This window comes from Triticum urartu, chromosome 7 (assembly GCF_003073215.2).
Source record: "Triticum urartu cultivar G1812 chromosome 7, Tu2.1, whole genome shotgun sequence".
NCBI classification, from domain to species: Eukaryota; Viridiplantae; Streptophyta; class Magnoliopsida; order Poales; family Poaceae; genus Triticum; species Triticum urartu.
The window spans coordinates 465,314,163-465,331,359 of NC_053028.1; positions in this window are offsets into that span (position 1 = coordinate 465,314,163).

Genomic DNA, 17,197 nt, shown 5'->3' on the forward strand with positions numbered 1-17,197 from the left:
GCTCATCATCGCTTCCTCATAGTTTGTAGGTTCGTCATGGTCAAGTAACATGACCTCCAGAAAAGGATTACCGTACCAGTCTGGTGCGGATCTTACTCTTGTTGACCTACGAAGTTCGGTAGTAACTTGATCAGAAGTTTCATTATCATCACCATTAGCTTCCTCACTAATTGGTGTAGGAATCACAGGAACTGATTTCTATGATGAACTACTTTCCAATAAGGGAGCTGGTACAATTACTTCATCAAGTTCTACTTTCCTCCCACTCACTTCTTTCGAGAGAAACTCCTTCTCTAGAAAGGATCCATTCTTAGCAACAAATATCTTGCCTTCGGATCTGTGATAGAAGGTGTACCCAACAGTCTCCTTTGGGTATCCTATGAAGACACATTTCTCCGATTTGGGTTCAAGCTTATCAGGTTGAAGCTTTTTCACATAAGCACTGCAGCCCCAAACTTTAAGAAACGACAACTTGGGTTTCTTGCCAAACCACAGTTCATATGGTGTTGTCTCAACGGATTTAGATGGTGCCCTATTTAACGTGAACGCAACCGTCTCTAAAGCATAACCCCAAAACGATAGCGGTAAATCAGTAAGAGACATCATAGATTGCACCAGATCTAATAAAGTACGATTACGATGTTCGGACACACAATTACGCTGTGGTGTTCCAGGTGGCGTAAGTTGTGTAACTATTCCACATTGTTTCAAATGAAGACCAAACTCATAACTCAAATATTCACCTCCATGATTAGATCATAGAAACTTTATTTTCTTGTTACGATGATTTTCCAGTTCACTCTGAAATTCTTTGACTTTTCAAATGTTTCAGACTTATGTTTCATCAAGTAGATTCTCAAATCATCTGTGAATGTCAGAAAATAACGATACCCGCCGCGAGCATCAATACTCATCGGACCGCATAGATCAGTATGTATTATTTCCAATAAGTCTGTTGCTCGCTCCATTATTGCGGAGAACGGAATCTTAGTCATCTTGCCCATGAGGCATGGTTCGCATGCATCAAGTGATTCATAATCAAGTGATTCCAAAAGCCCATCAGCATGGAGTTTCTTCATGCACTTTACACCAATATGACCTAAACGGTGGTGCCACAAATAAGTTGCACTACCATTATTAAACTTATATCTTTTGGCTTCAATACTATGAACATGTGTATCACTACTATCAAGATTTAGTAAAAATAGACCACTCATTAAGGGTGCATGACCATAAAAGTTATTATTCATATAAATAGAACAACCATTATTCTCTGATTTAAATGAATAACCGTCTCGCATCAAAGAAGATCCAAATATAATGTTCATGCTTAACGCTGGCACCAAATAACAATCATTCAGGTCGAAAACTAATCCTGAAGGTAGATGTAGAGGTAGCGTGCCGATGGCGATCACATCGACTTTGGAACCATTTCCCACGCACATCGTCACCTCGTCCTTAGCCAATCTTCGCTTAATCTGTAGCCCCTGTTTCGAGTTGCAAATATTAGCAACAGAACCAGTATCAAATACCGAGGCGCTACTGCGAGCATTAGTAAGGTACACATCAATAACATGTATATCAAATATACCTTTCACTTTGCCATCCTTATTTTCCGCCAAATACTTGGGGCAGTTCCGCTTCTAGTGACCAGTCCCTTTGCAGTAGAAGCACTCAGTCTCAGGCTTAGGTCCAGACTTGGGCTTCTTCACTTGAGCAGCAACTTGCTTGCCGTTCTTCTTGAAGTTCCCCTTCCTCCCTTTACCCTTTTTCTTGAAAATGGTGGTCTTGTTGACCATCAACACTTGATGCTCCTTCTTGATTTGTACCTCCGCAACCTTTAGCATTGTGAAGATCTCGGGAATTGTCTTATCCATCCCTTGCATATTATAGTCCATCACAAAGCTTTTGTAGCTTAGTGGCAATGATTGAAGAACTTTGTCAATGACACTATCATCAGGAAGATTAACTCCCAGGTGAGTCAAGGTATTGTGGTACCCAGACATTCTGAGTATATACTATGAATATGTGTATCACTACTATCGAGATTCAACAAAAAATAGACCACTCATCAAGGGAGCATGACCATAAAAGATATTACTCATATAAATAGAACAACCATTATTCTCTGATTTAAATGAATAACTGTCTCGTATCAAACAAGATCCAGATATAATGTTCATGCTTAACGCTGGCACCAAATAACAATTTTTCAGGTCTACAACTAATCCCGAAGGTAGATGTAGAGGTAGCGTGCCGGCTACGATCACATCGACTTTGGAACCATTTCCCACATGCATCGTCATCTCGTCCTTAGCCAATCTTCGTTTAATCTGTAGCCCCTGTTTTGAGTTGCAAATGTGAGCAACAGAACCAGTATCAAATACCCAGGCGATACTACGAGCATTAGTAAGGTACACATCAATAACATGTATATCAAATATACCTTTCACTTTGCCATCCTTCTTATCCGCGAAATACTTGGGGCAGTTCCGCTTCCAGTGACCAGTCCCTTTGCAGTAGAAGCAGTCAGTCTCAAGATTAGGTCCAGACTTGGGCTTATTCACTTGAGTAGCAAATTGCTTGCCGTTCTTCTTGAAGTCCCCCTTCCTCCCTTTGCCCTTCTTCTTGAAACTGGTGGTCTTGTTAACCATCAACACTTGATGCTCCTTCTTGATTTCTACCTCCGCAGCCTTTAGCATCGCGAAGAGCTCGGGAATTGTCTTATCCATCCCTTGCATATTATAGTTCATCATGAAGCTTTTGTAGCTTGGTGGCAGTGATTGAAGAACTCTGTCAATGCCACTATCATCAGGAAGATTAAATCCCAGTTGAGTCAAGTGGTTGTGGTACCCAGACATTCCGAGTATATGTTCACTAACATAACTATTCTCCTCCATCTTGCAGCTATAGAACTTATTGGAGACTTCATATCTCTCAATCCGGGCATTTTCTTGAAATATTAACTTCAACTCCTGGAACATCTCATATGCTCCATGGCGTTCAAAACGTCGTTGAAGTCCTTGTTCTAAGTCGTAAAGCATGGCACACTGAACTATCGAGTAGTCATCAGCTTTGCTTTGCCAGGCGTTCACAACGTCCGGCGTTGCTCCTGCAGCGGGTCTTGCACCTAGCGGTGCTCCCAAGACGTAATTCTTTTGTGCAGCAATGAGGATAATCCTCAAGTTACGGACCCAGTTCATGTAATTGCTACCATCATCTTTCAACTTAGCTTTCTCTAGGAACGCATTAAAATTCAATGGAACAACAGCACGGGCCATTTATCTACAACAACATAGACATGCAAAATACTATCATGTACTAAGTTCATGATAAATTAAAGTTTAATTAATCATATTACTTAAGAACTCCCACTTAGATAGATATCCCTCTAATCATCTAAGTGATCACATGATCCATATCAACTAAACCATGTCCGATCATCACGTGAGATGGAGTACTTTTCAATGGTGAACATCACTATGTTGATCATATCTACTATATGATTCACGCTCGACCTTTCGGTCTCAGTGTTCCGAGGCCATATCTGCATATGCTAGGCTCGTCAAGTTTAACCCGAGTATTTTGCGTGTGCAAAACTGGCTTGCACCCGTTGTATGTGGACGTAGAGCTTATCACACCCGATCATAATGTGGTGTCTCGGCACGACAAACTGTAGCGACGGTGCATACTCAGGGAGAACACTTATACCTTGAAATTTAGTGAGAGATCATCTTATAATGCTACCGCCATACTAAGCAAAATAAGATGCATAAAGGATAAACATCACATGCAATCAATATAAGTGATATGATATGGCCATCATCATCTTGTGCCTTTGATCTCCATCTCCAAAGCACCGTCATGATCACCATCGTCACCGGCTTGACACCTTGATCTCCATCGAAGCATCGTTGTCGTCTCGCCAATTATTGCTTCTACGACTATCGCTACCGCTTAGTGATAAAGTAAAGCAATTACATGGCGATTGCATTTCATACAATAAAGCGACAACCATATGGCTCCTGCCAGTTGCCGATAACTGTGTTACAAAACATGATCATCTCATACTACAATTTATATAATCACGTCTTGACCATATCACATCACAACATATGCCCTGCAAAAACAAGTTAGACGTCCTCTACTTTGTTGTTGCAAGTTTTATGTGGCTGCTACAGGCTTAGCAAGAACCGTTCTTACCTACGCATCAAAACCACAATGATTTTTCGTGAAGTTTGCTGTTTTAACCTTCAACAAGGACCGAGCGTAGTAACACTCGATTCAACTAAAGTTGAAACAGACACCCACTAGCCACCTATGTGCGAAGCACGTCGGTAGAACTAGTCTCGCATAAGCGTACGCGTAATGTCGGTGTGAGCCGCTTCATCCAACAATACCGCTGAATCAAAGTATGACATGCTGGTAAGCAGTATGACTATTATCTCCCACAACTCTTTGTGTTCTACTCGTGCATATAACATCTATGCATAGACCTGGCTCGGATGCCATTGTTGGGGAATGCAGTAATTTCAAAAAAAATCCTACGCACACGCAAGATCCATCTAGGTGATGCATAGCAATGAGCCTGGAGAGTGTGTCCACGTACCCTCGTAGACCGAAAGCGGAAGCGTTTAGTAACGTGGTTGATATAGTCGAACGTCTTCGCGATCCAACCGATCCAAGTACCAAACGCACGGCACCTCCGCGATTTGCACACGTTCAGCTCGATGACGTCCCTCGTACTCTTGATCCTGCTGAGACCGAGGGAGAGTTCTATCGGCACGATGGCGTGGTGACGGTGATGATGAAGTTACCGATGCAGGGCTTCGCCTAAGCTCTACAACGATATGACCGAGGTGGAAACCTGTGGAGTGGGGCACCGTACACGGCTAAGACAAGTGTCAACTTGTGTGTTCTAGGGTGCCCCCTGCCCCCGTATATAAAGGAGCAAGGGGGAGGCCCTGTGCGCCCCCAAGAGGGGAATCCTACTAGGACTCCAAGTCCTAGTAGGAATCCACCAAGAGGAAGAGAGGGGGAAGGAAGGAAGAGGGGGAAGGGAAGAAAGGGGGGGTGCCGCCCCCTTCCCCTAGTCCAATTCGGACCCAAGGGGAGGGGGCGCGGCCAGCCCCTCCTGGCCCTTCCTCTCTTCCCACTATGGCCCATAGAGGCCCATTAGTTCCCCCGGGGGTTCCGATAACCCCCCGGCACTCCGATATTTATCCGGTGACCCCCGAAACTCATTCGGTGTCCGAATAACATCGTCCAATATATCAATCTTTATGTCTCGACCATTTAGAGACTCCTCGTCATGTCCATGGTCACATCTGGGACTCCGAACTACCTTTAGTACATCAAAACACATAAACTCATAACACCGATCATCATCGAACGTTAAGCGTGCGGACCCTACGGGTTCGAGAACTATTTAGACATGACCGAGAATCATCTCCGGTCAATAACCAATAGCGGAACCTGGATGCTCATATTGGTTCCTACATATTCTACGAAGATCTTTATCGGTCAAACCGCATAACAACATACGTTGTTCCCTTTGTCATCGGTATGTTACTTTACCGAGATTTGATCGTCGGTATCTCAATACCTAGTTCAATCTCGTTACCAGCAAGTCTCTTTACTCGTTCCGCAATGCATCATCCTGTAACTAACTCATTAGTCACATTTCTTGCAAGGCTTATAGTGATGTGCATTACCGAGAGGCCCAGAGATACCTCTCCGACAATCGGAGTGACAAATCCTAATCTCGATCTATGCCAACTCAACAAACACCATCGGAGACACCTGTAGAGCATCTTTATAATCACCCAGTTACTTTGTGACGTTTGATAGCACACAAAGTGTTCCTCCGGTATTCGGGAGTTGCATAATCTCATAGTCATAGGAACATGTATAAGTTATGAAGAAAGCAATAGCAATAAACTAAACGATCATAGTGCTAAGCTAATGGATGGGTCAAGTCAACCACATCATTCTCTAATGACGTGATCCTGTTTATCAAATGACAACTCTTTCTCCATGGCTAGGAAACTTAACCATCTTTGATTAACGAGCTAGTCAAGTAGAGGCATACTAGTGACACTATGTTTGTCTATGTATTCACACATTTACTAAGTTTCCGGTTAATACAATTCTAGCATGAATAATAAACATTTATCATGATATAAGGAAATATAAATAACAAATTTATTATTGCCTCTAGGGCATATTTCCTTCAACTTATGCATGGCATGAGAAACTATAATTTCTAAGGGTGCAAGAGTGCCATGTACTAAGCTGGAATCTGCATACACTTTATTCAACAGAAGAAGACAAGGTAAAATGGGCTCTTTATTAGTTCAACAGTTATTCATATGAGAGCCACTCAACATTTTCATCGTGGTCTTCTCCTCGGTACAACTCGAATAAAAAGAAAAGAAATTCAGAGAAACACACTGAAATATTTTTGGAGTTTTTTGTTTTCTTCAACAAGCAAAAACGAGAAAAACTATTTACACGGGAAAGCTGCCAACAAGCAAAAGAAGAACAAGGAAATATTTTTGGATTTTCTTTTTAGTGCTACTACTAAGCATGTATAGAAACTAAATTACTACAACTATTTTTTTTGGTTTTTCTAAGGTTTTTCAAACTCACAAGTGTTGGGGAACGTAGTAATTTCAAAAAAAAATCCTACGCACACGCAAGATCATGGTGATGCATAGCAACGAGAGGGGAGAGTATTGTCTACGTACCCTCGTAGACCGAAAGCGGAAGCGTTATGACAGCGCGGCTGATGTAGTCGTACGTCTTCACGATCTGACCGATCCTACTACCGAAAGTACGGCACTTCCGTGATCTGCACACTGATACATCACCAACGTATCTATAATTTTTGATTGCTCCATGCTATATTATCTACTATTTTGGACCATATTGGGCTTTATTTTCCACTTCTATATTATTTTTGGGACTAACCTATTAACCGGAGGGCCGACCCAGAATTGTTGTTTTTTGCCTATTTCAGTGTTTCGAAGAAACGGAATATCAAACGGAGTCCAAACGGAATGAAACCTTCGGGAACGTGATTTTCTCACCGAATATGATCCAGGAGACTTGGACCCTACGTTAAGAAAGCCACGAGGTGGGCACGAGGTAGGGGGCACGCCCACCCCCCTAGGGCGTGCCCCCACCCTCATGGGCCCCACTAAGCTCCACCGACATACTTCTTCCTCCTATATATACCTACGTACCCCCAAACGAACAAATACGGAGCCAAAAACCTAATTCCACTGCCGCAACCTTCTGTACCCACAAGAGCCCATCTTGGGGCCTGTTCCGGAGCTCCGTCGGAAGGGGAATCCACCACGGAGGGCTTCTACATCATCATCATAGCCCCTCCGATGAAGTGTGAGTAGTTTACCTCAGACCTTCGGGTCCATAGTTAGTAGCTAGATGGCTTCTTCTCTCTTTTTGGATCTCAATACAATATTCCCCCCCTCTCTCGTGGAGATCTATTCGATGTAATAATCTTTTTGCGGTGTGTTTGTTGAGACCGATGAATTGTGGGCTTATGATCAACATTATCTATGAACAATATTTGAATCTTCTCTGAATTCTTTTATGTATGATTTGTTATCTTTGCAAGTCTCTTCGAATTATCAGTTTGGTTTGGCCTACTAGATTGGTTTTTCTTGCAATGGGAGAAGTGCTTAGCTTTGGGTTCAATCTTGCAGTGTCCTTTCCCAGTGACAGTAGGGGCAGTAAGGCACGTATTGTATTGTTGCCATCGAGGATAACGAGATGGGTTTTTTTTATCATATTGCATAAATTTATCCCTCTACATCATGTCATCTTGCTTAAGGCGTTACTCTGTTTTCTTGAACTTAATACTCTAGATGCATGCTGGATAGCGGTCGATGAGTGGAGTAATAGTAGTAGATGCAGGCAGGAGTCGGTCTACTTGTCTCGGACATGATGCCTATATACATGATCATACCTAGATATTCTCATAACTATGCTGAATTCTGTCAGTTGCTCAACAGTAATTCGTTCACCCACCGTAAAATACTTATGCTCTTGAGAGAAGTCACTAGTGAAATCTATGGCCCCCGGGTCTATCTTCATCATATTAATCTTCCATCACTTTATTATTGCTTTGCTTTTTTACTTTGCCTTTTATTTTACTTTGCATCTCTATACCAAAAATACCAAAAATATTATCTATCATATCTATCAGATCTCACTCTCATAAATGACCGTGAAGGGATTGACAACCCCTATTCGCGTTGGTTGCGAGGAGTTATTTGCTTTGTGTAGGTACGAGGGACTCGCGCGTAGCCTCCTACTGGATTGATACCTTGGTTCTCAAAAACTGAGGGAAATACTTACGCTACTTTGCTGCATCATCCTTTCCTCTTCGGGGAAATCCAACACAGTGCTCAAGAGGTAGCAAGAAGAATTTCTTGCGCCGTTGGCGGGGAGTCTAAGCAAAAGTCAACATACCAAGTACCCATCACAAATCCCTTATCTCCCGCATTACATTATTTGCCATTTGCCTCTCGTTTTCCTCTCCCCCACTTCACCCTTGCCGTTTTATACGCCCTCTCCTTTTCCGTTCGCCTTCTTCCCGTATGTATCTTTGTTTGTGTTTCCTTGTGCCTTCTATATGCTTGCATCTTCGCTTGCTGAAAATCTATTGATATGGATCCACTTAAAGTGTTCTACTTGGATCATCTTCGATCCTTATGCGCTCGTGCTAAAACCCCAACTAGCCTTATTGATGGGAAATCTTTAGATGAGCATGCTCATTTTGTGCGTCATCGTTTGTCTGAAAAGGGGAAGCTCTTATGGTATCATATAAATAGTTTGCTATGCTATGCTTGGAATCTTTGTGAAATGTGTGATTTTACTTGTTGCTCTAAGAACCGTAAAAAACACCTTCTCTACCTATGTGAGTTCAATGATAATGAAATCTTATCTTCTTATGCATAGGGTGTTTATAGCTACTATGATATCGAACAAATTGAATAATTTGTCGTTTTTAAGGGTGCTCATGTAGTTGCTTCTTTGATTGAAAAGTATGACTTTACTCTCAACAAATCTGAAAATTCCGTCATACTTAAGTATTGCAATGAAAACCTTGCTCATAATGTCTATGTCCAAGAATTTATTGAAAGAATGACCGTTGCTTTGGAAGAAAATAATGATATGCATGAATCTATAGATAATGATGATTCCGATGATTTGGTTGAAATATCCCTTGATGAACATGATGCTTGTTATTCTTGTGGCCATGATGCCAATATTTATGAAGACGAATTTGCTATAGTTCCTTATGTTAAAAATGAGATTGTTGCTATTGCACCCATGCATGATAGTTCCCTCGATGAAAAGCATGATTTAAATGATTTTACTATAAATTCTCTTGATGTCAATTGTGCTAATAATATGCAAAACCCTAAGCTTGGGGATGCTAGTTTTTCTATGTCTACTACTTGTTGCAATGATCATGATTGGGGTGATTCTTCTTATGATCCTGGAAATTTATTTAATCCCCATGATGAATATGAGATTGATAATATTGTTTGCAATAATATTGAAAGTGGTCTTGGAAGAGTGTCAACTTTAGATCCCACATATTTGGAGAATATTCAATCTTGTGAATTTTTTGATAAAAGTGGGTTTGGAGAGGTCATGACTTTAGTTAATGTTAATCCCACTATTTTGGAAGAGTGTCAACTTTGCATGCATGTGGATCGTGTTGAAAATATTTTATGTGACGGCTATTTTGTTGAATTTTCTTACGATCCCACATGTAATTATTATGAGAGAGGAAAATATAGTTGTACAAATTTTCATAATAATAAATTACCTCTCGTCATGTTGAGATTGCTATTGTTTCTTTCCTCTTCCTTGCATATGCTAGTTTTTGCTTGCTATGATCATTTGTTTGCCTATAAGATGCCTATGCATAGGAATTATGTTAGACTAAGATGTGTTTGTCGCGTATTTCATGATGCTTTCTTTGCGCTTCAATTCTTGTCTTTGATGTGAGCATCGTTAGAATTACTAATGCCTAGCTAGGGGCGTTAAACGATAGCGCTTGTTGGGAGGCAACCCAATTTTCTTTTTAGTTTTTTGCTTTTTGCTTCTGTTTAGGAATAAATATTTGTTCTAGCCTCTGGTTAGATGTGTTTTATGTTTTAATTAGTGTTTGTGCCAAGTTAAACCTATAGGATCTTCTTGGATGATAGTTATTTGATCTTGCTGTAATTTTCAGAAACTTTATGTTCACGAAAACAATTGTTAAAAATCACCAGAACGTGATAAAATAGTGATTCCAATTGCTTCTGATCAATAACCAAATTTCCTAGGTCGTCCTATTTTGGATGAATTTTTGGAGTTCGAGAAGTTTGCGTTAGTTACAGATTACTACAGACTGTTCAGTTTTTGACAGATTCTATTTTTCGTGTGTTGTTTGCTTATTTTGATGAATCTATGACTAGTAAAATAGTTTATAAACCATAGAGAAGTTGGAATAAAGTAGGTTTAACACCAATATAAATAAATAATGAGTTCATTACAGTACCTTGAAGTGGTCTTTTGTTTTCTTTCGCTAACGGAGCTCACGAGATTTCTATTGAGTTTTGTGTTGTGAAGTTTCAAGTTTTGGGTGAAATCTTTTGATGGATTATGGAACAAGGAGTGGCAAGAGACTAAGCTTGGGGATGCCCATGGCACCCCCAAGATAATCTAAGGACATCAAAAAGTCAAAGCTTGGGGATGCCCCGGAAGGCATCCCCTCTTTCGTCTACTTCCATCGGTAACTTTACTTGGAGCTATATTTTTATTCACCACATGATATGTGTTTTGCTTGGAGCGTCTTGTATGATTTGAGTCTTTTCTTTTTAGTTTACCACAATCATCATTGCTGTATACACCTTTTGAGAGAGCCATACATGATTTGGAATTTGTTAGAATACTCTATGTGCTTCACTTATATCTTTTGAGCTATATAGTTTTGCTCTAGTGCTTCACTTATATCTTTTAGAGCACGGTGGTGGATTTGTATTATAGAAACTATTGATCTCTGATGCTTCACTTAGATTATTTTGAGAGTATTAAATAACATGGTAATTTTCTTAATAATCTTAATATGCTTGGTATTCAAGGTTTGTAAAACTTTCTTTTGAGTGCGTTGAATACTAAGAAAAGTTTGATGCTTGATAATTGTTTTGAGATATGAAGATGGTGATATTAGAGTCATTCTAGTTGAGTAGTTGTGAATTTGAGAAATAGTTGTGTTAAAGTTTGTGATTCCCGTAGCATGCATGTATGGTGAACCGTTATGTGATGAAGTCGGAGCATGATTTATTTATTGATTGTCTTCCTTATGAGTGGCAGTCGGGGACGAGCGATGGTCTTTTCCTACCAATCTATCCCCCTAGGAGCATGCGCGTAATACTTTGCTTTGATAACTTGTAGATTTTTGCAATAAGTATATGAGTTATTTTTGACTAATGTTGAGTCCACGGATTATACACACTTTTCTTCCTTCCACCATTGCTAGCCTCTCTAATACCGCGCACTTTTCGCCGGTATCATACACCCACCATATACCTTCCTCAAAACAGCCACCATACCTACCTATCATGGCATTTCCATAGCCATTCTGAGATATATTGCCATGCAACATTCCACCATACCGTTTATTATGACACGCTTCATCATTGTCATATTGCTAGCATGATCATCTAGTTGACATCGTATTGTGGCAAAGCCACTGTTCATAATTCTTTCATACATGTCACTCTTGATTCATTGCATATCCCGGTACACCGCAGGAGGCATTCATATAGAGTCATATTTTGTTCTAAGTATCGAGTTGTAATTGTTGAGTCCTAAGAAAAATAAAAGTGTGATGATCATCATTTTTAGAGCATTGTCCCAAGTGAGGAAAGGATGATGGAGACTATGATTCCCCCACAAGTCGGGATGAGACTCCGGACGAAAAAAAAAAAAAAGAAAAAAAGAAAAGAGGCCATAAAAAAGAGAGAGAGAGAGAGAAAAGGCCCAAATAAAAAAAATACGAGAGAAAAAGAGAGAAGGGACAATGTTACTATCCTTTTACCACACTTGTGCTTCAAAGTAGCACCATGATCTTCATGATAGAGAGTCTCTCATTTTGTCACTTTCATATACTAGTGGGAATTTTTCATTATAGAACTTGGCTTGTATATATTCCAATGATGGGCTTCCTCAAAATGCCCTAGGTCTTCGTGAGCAAGCGAGTTGGATGCACACCCACTTAGTTTCTTTTGTTGAGCTTTCATATACTTATAGCTCTAGTGCATCCGTTGCATTGCAGTCCCTACTCACTCACATTGATATCTATTGATGGGCATCTCCATAGCCCGTTGATACGCCTAGTTGATGTGAGACTATCTTCCCCTCTTTTTGTCTTCTCCACAACCACCATTCTATTCCACATATAGTGCTATATCCATGGCTCACGCTCATGTATTGTGTGAAGATTGAAAAAGTTTTGAGAATGTCAAAAGTATGAAACAATTGCTTGGCTTGTCATCGGGGTTGTGCATGATTTAAATACTTTGTGTGGTGAAGATAGAGCATAGCCAGACTATATGATTTTGTAGGGATAACTTTCTTTGGCCATGTTATTTTGAGAAGACATGATTGCTTAGTTAGTATGCTTGAAGTATTATTATTTTTATGTCAATATGAACTTTTGTCTTGAATCTTTCGAATCTGAATATTCATACCACAATTAAGAAGAATTACATTGAAATTATGCCAAGTAGCACTCCGCATCAAAAATTCCTTTTTATCATTTACCTACTCGAGGACGAGCAGGAATTAAGCTTGGGGATGCCTGATACGTCTCCAACGTATCTATAATTTTTGATTGCTCCATGCTATATTATCTACTGTTTTGGACCATATTGGGCTTTATTTTCCACTTTTATATTATTTTTGGTACTAACCTATTAACCGGAGGCCCAGCCCAGAATTGCTGTTTTTTTGCCTATTTCAGTGTTTCGAAGAAACGGAATATCAAACGGAGTCCAAACGGAATGAAACCTTCGGGAACGTGATTTTCTCACCGAATATGATCCAGGAGACTTGGACCCTACGTTAAGAAAGCCACGAGGTGGGCACGAGGTAGGGGGCACGCCCACCCCCTAGGGCGCGCCTCCACCCTCGTGGGCCCCACTAAGCTCCACCGACGTACTTCTTCCTCCTATATATACCTACGTACCCCCAAACGAACAAATACGGAGCCAAAAACCTAATTCCACCGCCGCAACCTTCTGTACCCACAAGAGCCCATCTTGGGGCCTATTCCGGAGCTCCGTCGGAAGGGGAATCCACCACGGAGGGCTTCTACATCATCATCATAGCCCCTCCAATGAAGTGTGAGTAGTTTACCTCAGACCTTTGGGTCCATAGTTAGTAGCTAGATGGCTTCTTCTCTCTTTTTGGATCTCAATACAATATTCTCCCCCTCTCTCGTGGAGATCTATTCGATGTAATATTCTTTTTGCGGTGTGTTTGTTGAGACCGATGAATTGTGGGTTTATAATCAACATTATCTATGAACAATATTTGAATCTTCTCTGAATTCTTTTATGTATGATTGGTTATCTTCGCAAGTCTCTTCGAATTATCAGTTTGGTTTGGCCTACTAGATTGGTTTTTCTTGCAATGGGAGAAGTGCTTAGCTTTGGGTTCAATCTTGCAGTGTCCTTTCCTAGTGACAGTAGGGGCAACAAGATGGTTTTTTTTATCATACTGCATGAATTTATCCCTCTACGTCATGTCATCTTGCTTAAGGCGTTACTCTATTTTCTTGAACTTAATACTCTAGATGCATGCTGGATAGCGGTCGATGAGTGGAGTAATAGTAGTAGATGCAGGCAGGAGTCGGTCTACTTGTCTCGGACGTGATGCCTATATACATGATCATACCTAGATATTCTCATAACTATGCTGAATTCTGTCAATTGCTCAATAGTAATTCGTTCACCCACCGTAAAATAATTATGCTCTTGAGAGAAGCCACTAGTGAAATCTATGGCCCCCGGGTCTATCTTCATCTTATTAATCTTCCATCACTTTATTATTGCTTTGCTTTTTTACTTTGCCTTTTATTTTACGTTGCATCTCTATACCAAAAATACCAAAAATATCATCTATCATTTCTATCAGATCTCACTCTCGTAAGTGACCGTGAAGGGATTGACAACCCCTATTTGCGTTGGTTGCGAGGAGTTATTTGCTTTGTGTAGGTACGAGGGGCTCGCGCGTAGCCTCGTACTGGATTGATACCTTGGTTCTCAAAAACTGAGGGAAATACTTACGCTACTTTGCTGCATCATCCTTTCCTCTTCGGGGAAATCCAACGCAGTGCTCAAGAGGTAGCACACACGTTCAGCTCGGTGATGTCCCATGAACTCTTGATCGAGCTGAGTGTCAAGGGAGAGCTTCGTCAGAACGATGGCGTGATGAAGGTGATGATGAAGCTACCGGCGCAGGGCTTCGCCTCAGCACTGCAACGATATGACCGAGGTGGATTATGGTGGAGGGGGGCACCGCACACGGCTAAGACAATGTTTGTTGTTGTGTTCTAGGGTGCCCCCCTGCCCCCGTATATAAAGGAGCAAGGGGGAGGTCAGCCGGCCCTTGGGGCGCGCCAAGGAGGGGAGGAGTCCTCCTCCTAGTAGGAGCAGGACTCCCCCTTTCCTAGTCCAACTAGGAGGAAGAAGGGGGAAGGAAGGAGAGGGAGAGAGGGAGGGAAAGAGGGGGCGCCGCCCCCTCCTTGTCCAATTCGGACTCCCAATGGGGGGCACACAGCCAGCCCTATGGCCTCCTCCTCTCTGTCTCTCACAAGGCCCATGTTGGCCCATTAGTTCCCCCGGGTGTTCCGATAACCCCCCGACGCTCCGTTAATTATCCGGTGACCCCTGGAACTCATCCGGTGTCCGAATATAGTCATCCAATATATCAATCTTTATGTCTCGACCATTTTGAGACTCCTCGTTATGTCCGTGATCACATTCGGGACTCCGAACTACCTTTGGTACATCAAAACACATAAACTCATAATACTGATCGTCACCGAATGTTAAGCATGCGGACCCTACGGGTTCGAGAACTATGTAGACATGGCCGAGACACGTCTCCGGTCAATAACCAATAGTGGAACCTGGATGTTCATATTGGCTCCCACATATTCTACGAAGATCTTTATCGGTCAAACCGTATAACAACATACGTTGTTCCCTTTGTCATTGGTATGTTACTTTCCCGAGATTCGATCGTCGGTATCTCAATACCTAGTTCAATCTCGTTACCGGCAAGTCTCTTTACTCGTTTGATAATGCATCATCCCGCAACGAACTCATTAGTCACATTGCTTGCAAGGCTTATAGTGATATGCATTACCGAGAGGGCCCAGAGATACCTCTCCGACAATCGAAGTGACAAATCCTAATCTCGATCTATGCCAACTCAACAAGTACCATCGGAGACACCTGTAGAGCACCTTTATAATCACCCAGTTACGTTGTGATGTTTGGTAGCACACTAAGCGTTCCTCCGGTATTCGGGAGTTGCATAATCTCATAGTCATAGGAACATGTATAAGTCATGAAGAAAGCAATAGCAACATACTAAACAATCAAGTGCTAAGCTAATGGAATGGGTCAAGTCAATCACATCATTCTCTAATGATGTGATCCCGTTAATCAAATGACAACTCATGTCTATGGCTAGGAAACTTAACCATCTTTGATTCAACGAGCTAGTCAAGTAGAGGCATACTAGTGACACTCTGTTTGTCTATGTATTCACACATGTACTAAGTTTCCGGTTAATACAACTCTAGCATGAATAATAAACATTTATCATGATATAAGGAAATATAAATAACAACTTTATTATTGCCTCTAGGGCATATTTCCTTCAACAAGAAGAAAGCAAGAAAATAAATCTTAGCATGGATGATACAATGAAAAAGTGTGAGCACCGACAAGTGGAATAATATATGTGAACACGAATATAATGTCGGTGGAAACACGTACTCCCCCAAGCTTAGGCTTCTGAGCTAAGTTGGTAATCGATTAGTATCCTAGAGGGTAGTAGGGATCCTGAGGAGCGGGCATCCACTCATCCCACTGCGGAGGTGCCTGTGCAGCCTCGGCAGCAGCCTGAGCGTTCCAGTAGGCGAGGATGTCTGCATGCATAATCTGGTATCCGCCCCTGGCAACAGAATCAAACAGAGCAAGTGCATGCAAGGGGATAATATCGCGAGTGTCCATGTTATAAACCAAGTTATAAGGAATGGCAAGATTAGGACGATCACGTGCAAGAAAGTGATGGTGATCCATGGCTGCATGGTCTAGGTAAACTGTGGTAAGAGGGACATCATGGTGGCGTATCGCCACCTCGAAGTGGGCCGCCAACCGAGTAGCAAAAATCCCACCATGTATTTTACCCTGAGATTTATTATGATGGAGGCGACGGGCCACAATAGCTCCCAAGCTATAGGTGTTGTCGCCCTCTATTGCACAAGTAAAACAGCAAGGTCTGGTGAAATAAGTGCACCCACCTTCTCCCTAGCAAGCAAGCATTTGGTAATGAAGATTGCAAAGTAACGAACAACAGGAAAATGCAAGCCACCAGTAGTGATGGCTGACACTCTCTTCTCATCACCCACTGTCAAAGTGCGATAGAAATCCTCAAACTCAACCGGCCTAGGCTCAGCCAAGCTCCCATCAGACGGGATCATGCATATGTCACAAAATTCAGTAAGTGGTATCTAGTGGTTCTCAGCATATAAATCAAAACTCACTTCAGGAGGATTATTTCTAGGCAAGAATGTAAAGCTTTGAACAAAAACATTTGTGAGGATTTGGTGCTGGTCACACTCATCTATGATGAAGTCGGTGAGACTGGCGTTGGCAATGAATTGCATGAACTCCTCATGAATTCCAGCTTCTTGCAGGAACGGGATGTGCGGCCATTCGCATGGCCGTACCTCCGCCAACCTCCGAAGGTGGAGATCATTGTCAGAAAACTCCCCAATAACACCCTTGGAGTTCTTCTTAGAGCCAAATTTCCTGAAGATATTCATGTCCGCGTACAATTTTCCTATGAACAAAAATCTGAATTTTTAGTC